Source organism: Syngnathus scovelli, unplaced genomic scaffold (assembly GCF_024217435.2).
Source record: "Syngnathus scovelli strain Florida unplaced genomic scaffold, RoL_Ssco_1.2 HiC_scaffold_28, whole genome shotgun sequence".
Lineage (NCBI taxonomy): Eukaryota > Metazoa > Chordata > Actinopteri > Syngnathiformes > Syngnathidae > Syngnathus > Syngnathus scovelli.
In genome coordinates, this window is record NW_026061370.1 from 963,208 (window position 1) to 970,472 (window position 7,265).

Genomic DNA, 7,265 nt, shown 5'->3' on the forward strand with positions numbered 1-7,265 from the left:
TGCTGACGTCCTCGGTGCATTTGTTGATGTAGGCTGACACAGTCATGGCACACGCATGTCTAATCTACATCGGGAAAACTGGGAGGGAGGGAGGCAGGCAGGGAGGCAGGCAGTGTCTGTCTGTTGAGGTTTTCACCTTGTTCTTCTCCTGCTGAAGTTCTAACTGGACGTCCATCAGTTTGGTTCTCAGCTCGTCATTGGCGGCCTGAAGGGCGTCCGTTCGCTCCGCCTTGGCCCGCCCTGCCGGAGCTCGTTTGGACATCTCTTACTCGAGTCTCGCCCGGTCGTCAGTCAGAGATCACAACATTTGTACCTGGAGAGCACAAACGCAGCGCTGTTTTCCACTGGCTTCGAACTCAACTTCAATCGGTACCGTAACTTACAACATCATAAACATAGAACTAGCTTGACTTATTCATTGAATAAATGCATTTGGTTCTTCAAAACTGCATCACGCAACATAGCGTGACCGAGACGGCCGTTATCCACCTGCGTGAAGTTATTTGGTGAAATGAATGAGATGTTTAAGACACCATCGTTCTGTCTCTATGTAGATGAAGGGAAATAATCGATTGCTGAAGGTCCAAAGGTGTTGTGATAAACAAATAAACATATTAGTGATTAGTGACAAATTTGTGATAGACATATTAGGCAGGATAATCACATATGTTAACGTGACTGCCCACACTGTATTTATTTATGGTTATTTGTTAAATCGAGTACTGTTAGACATGAAATAGGAAGTGTTTAACATAAATGGAAGACGAAAGGGGTACTCACCATTGTAGCTCCTGCTGGTCAATGATACGAGCCTCTTCTTGCAGTGGAAAACATACAGCCAACAAACACCGTGGAACCTAAAGGAATGAAATTAAACATTAACATTTAGCCTCAACCAACATTCACAGATACAACGCAACGCAAACTACACAAACGTAAATCTTTTTAAACACAATGAGTTGTACTTACCGTGTACGCTCTAGACGGTCCACTTGCAAGCAGAAAATAAAGATATTTCTGTTGATAATCGTCGTGTTTGTATCCGGTGTCTCGCTCAAGGCCATTGCGCCCACAGATTTGAATTTTGGCGAGAGTTCAGCCTATTGACGTCATTTCCGCGGTGTAATACCCGCATATCTGAAACGGCAAAGTTAAGAGTAGAGTTAAATAAAGTTTTTAGTCAACGCAATAATTTACAACCGTTGACCAGTCGAAATAATCGTCGAAATTTGGCGTCTGTGGCTGGAAGCAGACGCCGAGTTCGACATTCCTCCCAAACGCCACACTCCCTTGCTTTTCAGGGCTAAAAAAAAACAGTTGTAATTACCTTGTACGCTCTAGACGGTCAAGTTGCAAGCTGAAAACAAAAATATTTGCCTTGTAAGTCATCGTGTTACTAACCGCTGTGTCTTGTTTGCCAGAATTGCCGCTTTCCTACTTCCTGTTGCAAGCCACGCCCACGGATTATAATTTTGCCGTGAGTTCCGCCTATTGACGTCATGTCCGCGTCACATGACTGCGACGTAATATTATCTAAAACTGTTTGTGCGGTATTGTGTTGTTCTGTGCGGTATTGTGTTATTCTGTGCGGCGTCGTGTTGTTCTGTGCGGCGTCGTGTTGTTCAGTGCGACGTCGTGTTGTTCAGTGCGGCATGGTGTTGTTCAGTGCGGCATGGTGTTGTTCAGTGCGGCATGGTGTTGTTCAGTGCGGCATAATGTTGTTCAGTGCGGCATAATGTTGTTCAGTGCGGCATGGTGTTGTTCAGTGCGGCATGGTGTTGTTCAGTGCGGCATGGTGTTGTTCAGTGCGGCATAATGTTGTTCAGTAGGCCATAATGTTGTTCAGTGCGGCATGGTGTTGTTCAGTGCGGGATGGTGTTGTTCAGTGCAGGATGGTGTTGTTCAGTGCGGCATGGTGTTGTTCAATGCGGCATGGTGTTGTTCAGTGCGGGATGGTGTTGTTCAGTGCAGGATGGTGTTGTTCAGTGCGGCATGGTGTTGTTCAATGCGGCATGGTGTTGTTCAGTGCGGCATGGTGTTGTTCAGTGCGGCATGGTGTTGTTCAGTGCGGCATGGTGTTGTTCAATGCGGCATGGTGTTGTTCAGTGCGGGATGGTGTTGTTCAGTGCGGCATGGTGTTTTTCAGTGCGGCATAATGTTGTTCAGTGCAGCATGGTGTTGTTCAGTGCGGCATGGTGTTGTTCAGTGCGACATAATGTTGTTCAGTGCGGCATAATGTTGTTCAATGCAGGATCGTGTTGTTCAGTGCAGCATGGTGTTGTTCAGTGCAGCATGGTGTTGTTCAGTGCGGCATGGTGTTGTTCAATGCGGCATGGTGTTGTTCAGTGCGGGATGGTGTTGTTCAGTGCGGCATGGTGTTTTTCAGTGCGGCATAATGTTGTTCAGTGCAGCATGGTGTTGTTCAGTGCGGCATGGTGTTGTTCAGTGCGACATAATGTTGTTCAGTGCGGCATAATGTTGTTCAGTGCGGCATGGTGTTTTTCAGTGCGGCATGGTGTTGTTCAGTGCGGCATGGTGTTGTTCAGTGCGGCATGGTGTTGTTCAGTGCAGGATGGTGTTGTTCAGTGCAGGATGGTGTTGTTCAATGCGGCATGGTGTTGTTCAGTGCGGGATGGTGTTGTTCAGTGCAGGATGGTGTTGTTCAGTGCGGCATGGTGTTGTTCAGTGCGGAATGGTGTTGTTCAGTGCGGCATGGTGTTGTTCAGTGCGGCATGGTGTTGTTCAGTGCGGCATGGTGTTGTTCAGTGCAGGATGGTGTTGTTCAGTGCGGGATGGTGTTGTTCAGTGCGGGATGGTGTTGTTCAGTGCAGGATGGTGTTGTTCAGTGCAGGATGGTGTTGTTCAGTGCGGCATGGTGTTGTTCAATGCGGCATGGTGTTGTTCAGTGCAGGATGGTGTTGTTCAGTGCGGCATGGTGTTGTTCAATGCGGCATGGTGTTGTTCAATGCGGCATGGTGTTGTTCAGTGCGGCATGGTGTTGTTCAGTGCGGCATGGTGTTGTTCAGTGCAGCGTAATGTTGTTCAGTGCGGCATGGTGTTGTTCAGTGCGGAATGGTGTTGTTCAGTGCGGAATGGTGTTGTTCAGTGCGGCATGGTGTTGTTCAGTGCGGGATGGTGTTGTTCAGTGCGGCATGGTGTTGCTCAGTGCGGCATGGTGTTGTTCAGTGCGGGATGGTGTTGTTCAGTGCGGCATGGTGTTGTTCAGTGCGGCATGGTGTTGTTCAGTGCGGCATGGTGTTGTTCAGTGCGGCATAATGTTGTTCAGTGCGCCATAATGTTGTTCAGTGCGGCATGGTGTTGTTCAGTGCGGGATGGTGTTGTTCAGTGCAGGATGGTGTTGTTCAGTGCGGCATGGTGTTGTTCAATGCGGGATCGTGTTGTTCAGTGCGGCATGGTGTTGTTCAGTGCGGCATGGTGTTGTTCAGTGCGGCATGGTGTTGTTCAGTGCGGCATGGTGTTGTTCAGTGCGGCATAATGTTGTTCAGTGCGGCATAATGTTGTTCAGTGCGGCATAATGTTGTTCAGTGCGGCATAATGTTGTTCAGTGCGGCATAATGTTGTTCAGTGCGGCATAATGTTGTTCAGTGCGGGATGGTGTTGTTCATTGCGGCATGGTGTTGTTCAGTGCGGCATGGTGTTGTTCAGTGCGGCATGGTGTTGTTCAGTGCGGGATGGTGTTGTTCAGTGCAGGATGGTGTTGTTCAGTGCGGCATGGTGTTGTTCAATGCGGCATGGTGTTGTTCAGTTCGGGATGGTGTTGTTCAGTGCGGCATGGTGTTGTTCAGTGCGGCATAATGTTTTTCAGTGCGGCATAATGTTTTTCAGTGCGGCATGTTGTTGTTCAGTGCGGCATGGTGTTGTTCAGTGCAGCATAATGTTGTTCAGTGCGGCATGGTGTTGTTCAGTGCGGAATGGTGTTGTTCAGTGCGGCATGGTGTTGTTCAGTGCGGCATGGTGTTGTTCAGTGCGGCATGGTGTTGTTCAGTGCGGCATGGTGTTGTTCAGTGCGGCATGGTGTTGTTCAGTGCGGCATGGTGTTGTTCAGTGCGGGATGGTGTTCAATGCGGGATCGTGTTGTTCAGTGCGGCATGGTGTTGTTCAGTGCGGCATGGTGTTGTTTAGTGCGGCATGGTGTTGTTCATTTCGGCATAATGTTGTTCAGTGCGGCATAATGTTGTTTAGTGCGGCATGGTGTTGTTCAGTGCGGGATGGTGTTGTTCAGTGCGTTATAATGTTGTTCAGTGCGGCATGGTGTTGTTCAGTGCGGCATGGTGTTGTTCAGTGCGGCATGGTGTTGTTCAGTGCGGCATAATGTTGTTCAGTGCGGCATAATGTTGTTCAGTGCGGGATGGTGTTGTTCAGTGCGGGATGGTGTTGTTCAGTGCGGCATGGTGTTCAATGCGGAATGGTGTTGTTCAGTGCAGGATGGTGTTGTTCAGTGCGGCATGGTGTTGTTCAGTGCGGCATAATGTTGTTCAGTGCGGCATGGTGTTGTTCAGTGCGGCATGGTGTTGTTCAGTGCGGCATGGTGTTGTTCAGTGCGGCATGGTGTTGTTCAGTGCGGCATGGTGTTGTTCAGTGCGGCATGGTGTTGTTCAGTGCGGCATGGTGTTGTTCAGTGCGGCATAATGTTCAGTGCGGCATAATGTTGTTCAGTGCGGCATAATGTTGTTCAGTGCGGCATGGTGTTGTTCAGTGCGGGATGGTGTTGTTCAGTGCGGGATGGTGTTGTTCAGTGCAGGATGGTGTTGTTCAGTGCGGCATGGTGTCTTTCAGTGCGGCATGGTGTCTTTCAGTGCGGCATGGTGTCGTTCAGTGCGGCATGGTGTCTTTCAGTGCGGCATGGTGTCGTTCAGTGAGGCATGGTGTTGTTCAGTGCGGCATGGTGTTGTTTAGTGCGGCATGGTGTTGTTCAGTGCGGGATGGTGTTGTTCAGTGTGGCATGGTGTTCAGTGCGGCATGGTGTTGTTCAGTGCGGTATCGTGTTGTTCAGTGCGGTATCGTGTTTCTCAGTGCGGTATCGTGTTGTTCAGTGCAGTATCGTTGTGTTGTTCGTATTGTGTTGTGTTGTTCGTAATGTGTTGTGTTGTTCGTAATGTGTTGTGTTGTTCGTATTGTGTTGTGTTGTTCGTATTGTGTTGTGTTGTTCGTATTGTGTTGTGTTGTTCATATTGTGTTGTTCATATTGTGTTGAGTTGTTCGTATTGTGTTGTTCGTATTGTGTTGCCTTTAACACTTAGCCTCTAACACTTAGCCTCTAACACTTAGCCTCTAGCATCTAGAAGGTAAATAAATAGGAAGGAAGGACTCACCGGTGACGTCTTCGCCCACGTCCAAGCGTTGTACTTTGTATTTTCATCCTTCTGACAGTGGAAAACATAGCCAACAAACACCGTGGAACCTAAACGAATGAAAGAAAACTATCATTTGGCCACAACCAACATTCACAGATACAACACAATGTGACGTGCGGGGTTGAGGTTAAAGGTTGAGTGAAGGGCCCTCGTTTTAAACTACTTTTTTGAAAAGGATTGGGAACAAGTAAGACGTATTTAATTTATTTAATGGGAAGTAGTAAGAGCTATTGAATTTAATCTATGTATTATATTCTATTGTATTGTATTCTGTTGTATTCTTTTGGATTGTATTCACACTAACCCCACTAAAACTTCAGCCCACAAAAACTCGCCTCTGGCGCCTAGCCTCTGGCACTTAGCCTCTAACACTTAGCCTTTAACACTTAGCCTTTAACACTTAGCCTTTAACACTTAGCCTTTAACACTTAGCCTTTAACACTTAGCCTAGAAGGTGAATAAATAGGGTTAAAGGTTGAGTGAAGGGCCCTCGTTTTAAACTACTGTTTTGAAAAGGAGTGGGAACAAGTAAGACGTATTTAATTTATTTAATGGGAAGTAGTAAGACTTATTAAATTTATTTAATCTACTTTTCTTCCCAGGCAAAATTTGATGTGCTGCAATTCCAAATTTCCAAAGTGAATGAAGGAATGAAGTCCTTTAAATTATGATTTTGTATAAATACTAGGCATTAACACAAAATCAACGGCACAAAATGGGCAGACTTTACTTGTTTGAAAAGGACTGGTTACAAGACAGACTTTTTTAATTTATTTAATGGGAAGAAGACTTAGTTTAATTGATCTATTTTTGTTCCCTGGCAAAATTCGATTTGCTGCAATTCCAAATTTCCAAAGTGAATGAAGGCAAGAAGTCGTTTAAATTATGATTTTGTTTAAATACTAGGCATGGACACAAAATCTACGGCACAAAATGGGCAGACTTTACTTGTTTGAAGAGGACTGGTTACAAGACAGACTTTTCTGATTTATTTATTGGGAAGAAGACTTATTTAGTTTATTTAATCTATTTTTGTTCCCTGGCAAAATTGGATTTGCTGAAACTGTATTTTGCCAAATCTTGCCTTGAGACCTGATAGGAAGTATTAAACGCTTAGTTAAATCAATACAAGTTGGTAGTAAGAGCGAGTAATGTTGGTTGAACCGATGAATGAAGGTTGAAAGCAATTTAAATTATGACTTTGTATAAATACTAGATATTAACAGAACATCTACTGCGCGAAATGGGCAGAGTTTACTTGTTTGAGAAGGAGTGGCTTATTCAAAACTAAGATTTATTTAATCTGTTTGTTCCCAGGCAAAATTGGATGTGATGCAATTCCAAATTTCACCACATGACGGTGCCCAATTTCGACTTCATAGGACATATTAAACACTTAGCTTGTTATTATGTTCAAGGTAATCAGATTTGTTTATTATTCTAATGGCCTCTTCAAAACTATTCTGGATTACTACTTTGGATCTATTCTACATTACTTGGCAACAACATACTCTGTAACAGATTAGGCAGTATAATCATATATGTTAATTTGAGAGTGCCCACACTCAATCTACTTATCGTGATGTGTTAAATCAATTACTGTTAGACATTATTTGTCTGATAATCTACCAAATCTTTGAATTGAAGAATTTGTGATTTAATTAATAGCTTGTTCAGGGTAATCAGACTTGTATATAATTCTAATGGCCTTCTTTTGAAAACTATTCTGAATTACAACTTTGGATCTTATATTACTTTGCAACAATCTACTCGGTGACAGATTAGGCAGTATAATCACATATGTTAACTTCAGTGCCCACACTGTATTTATTTATGGTTATTTGTTAAATCAAGTACTGTTAGACATGAAATAGGAAGTGTTTAACATAA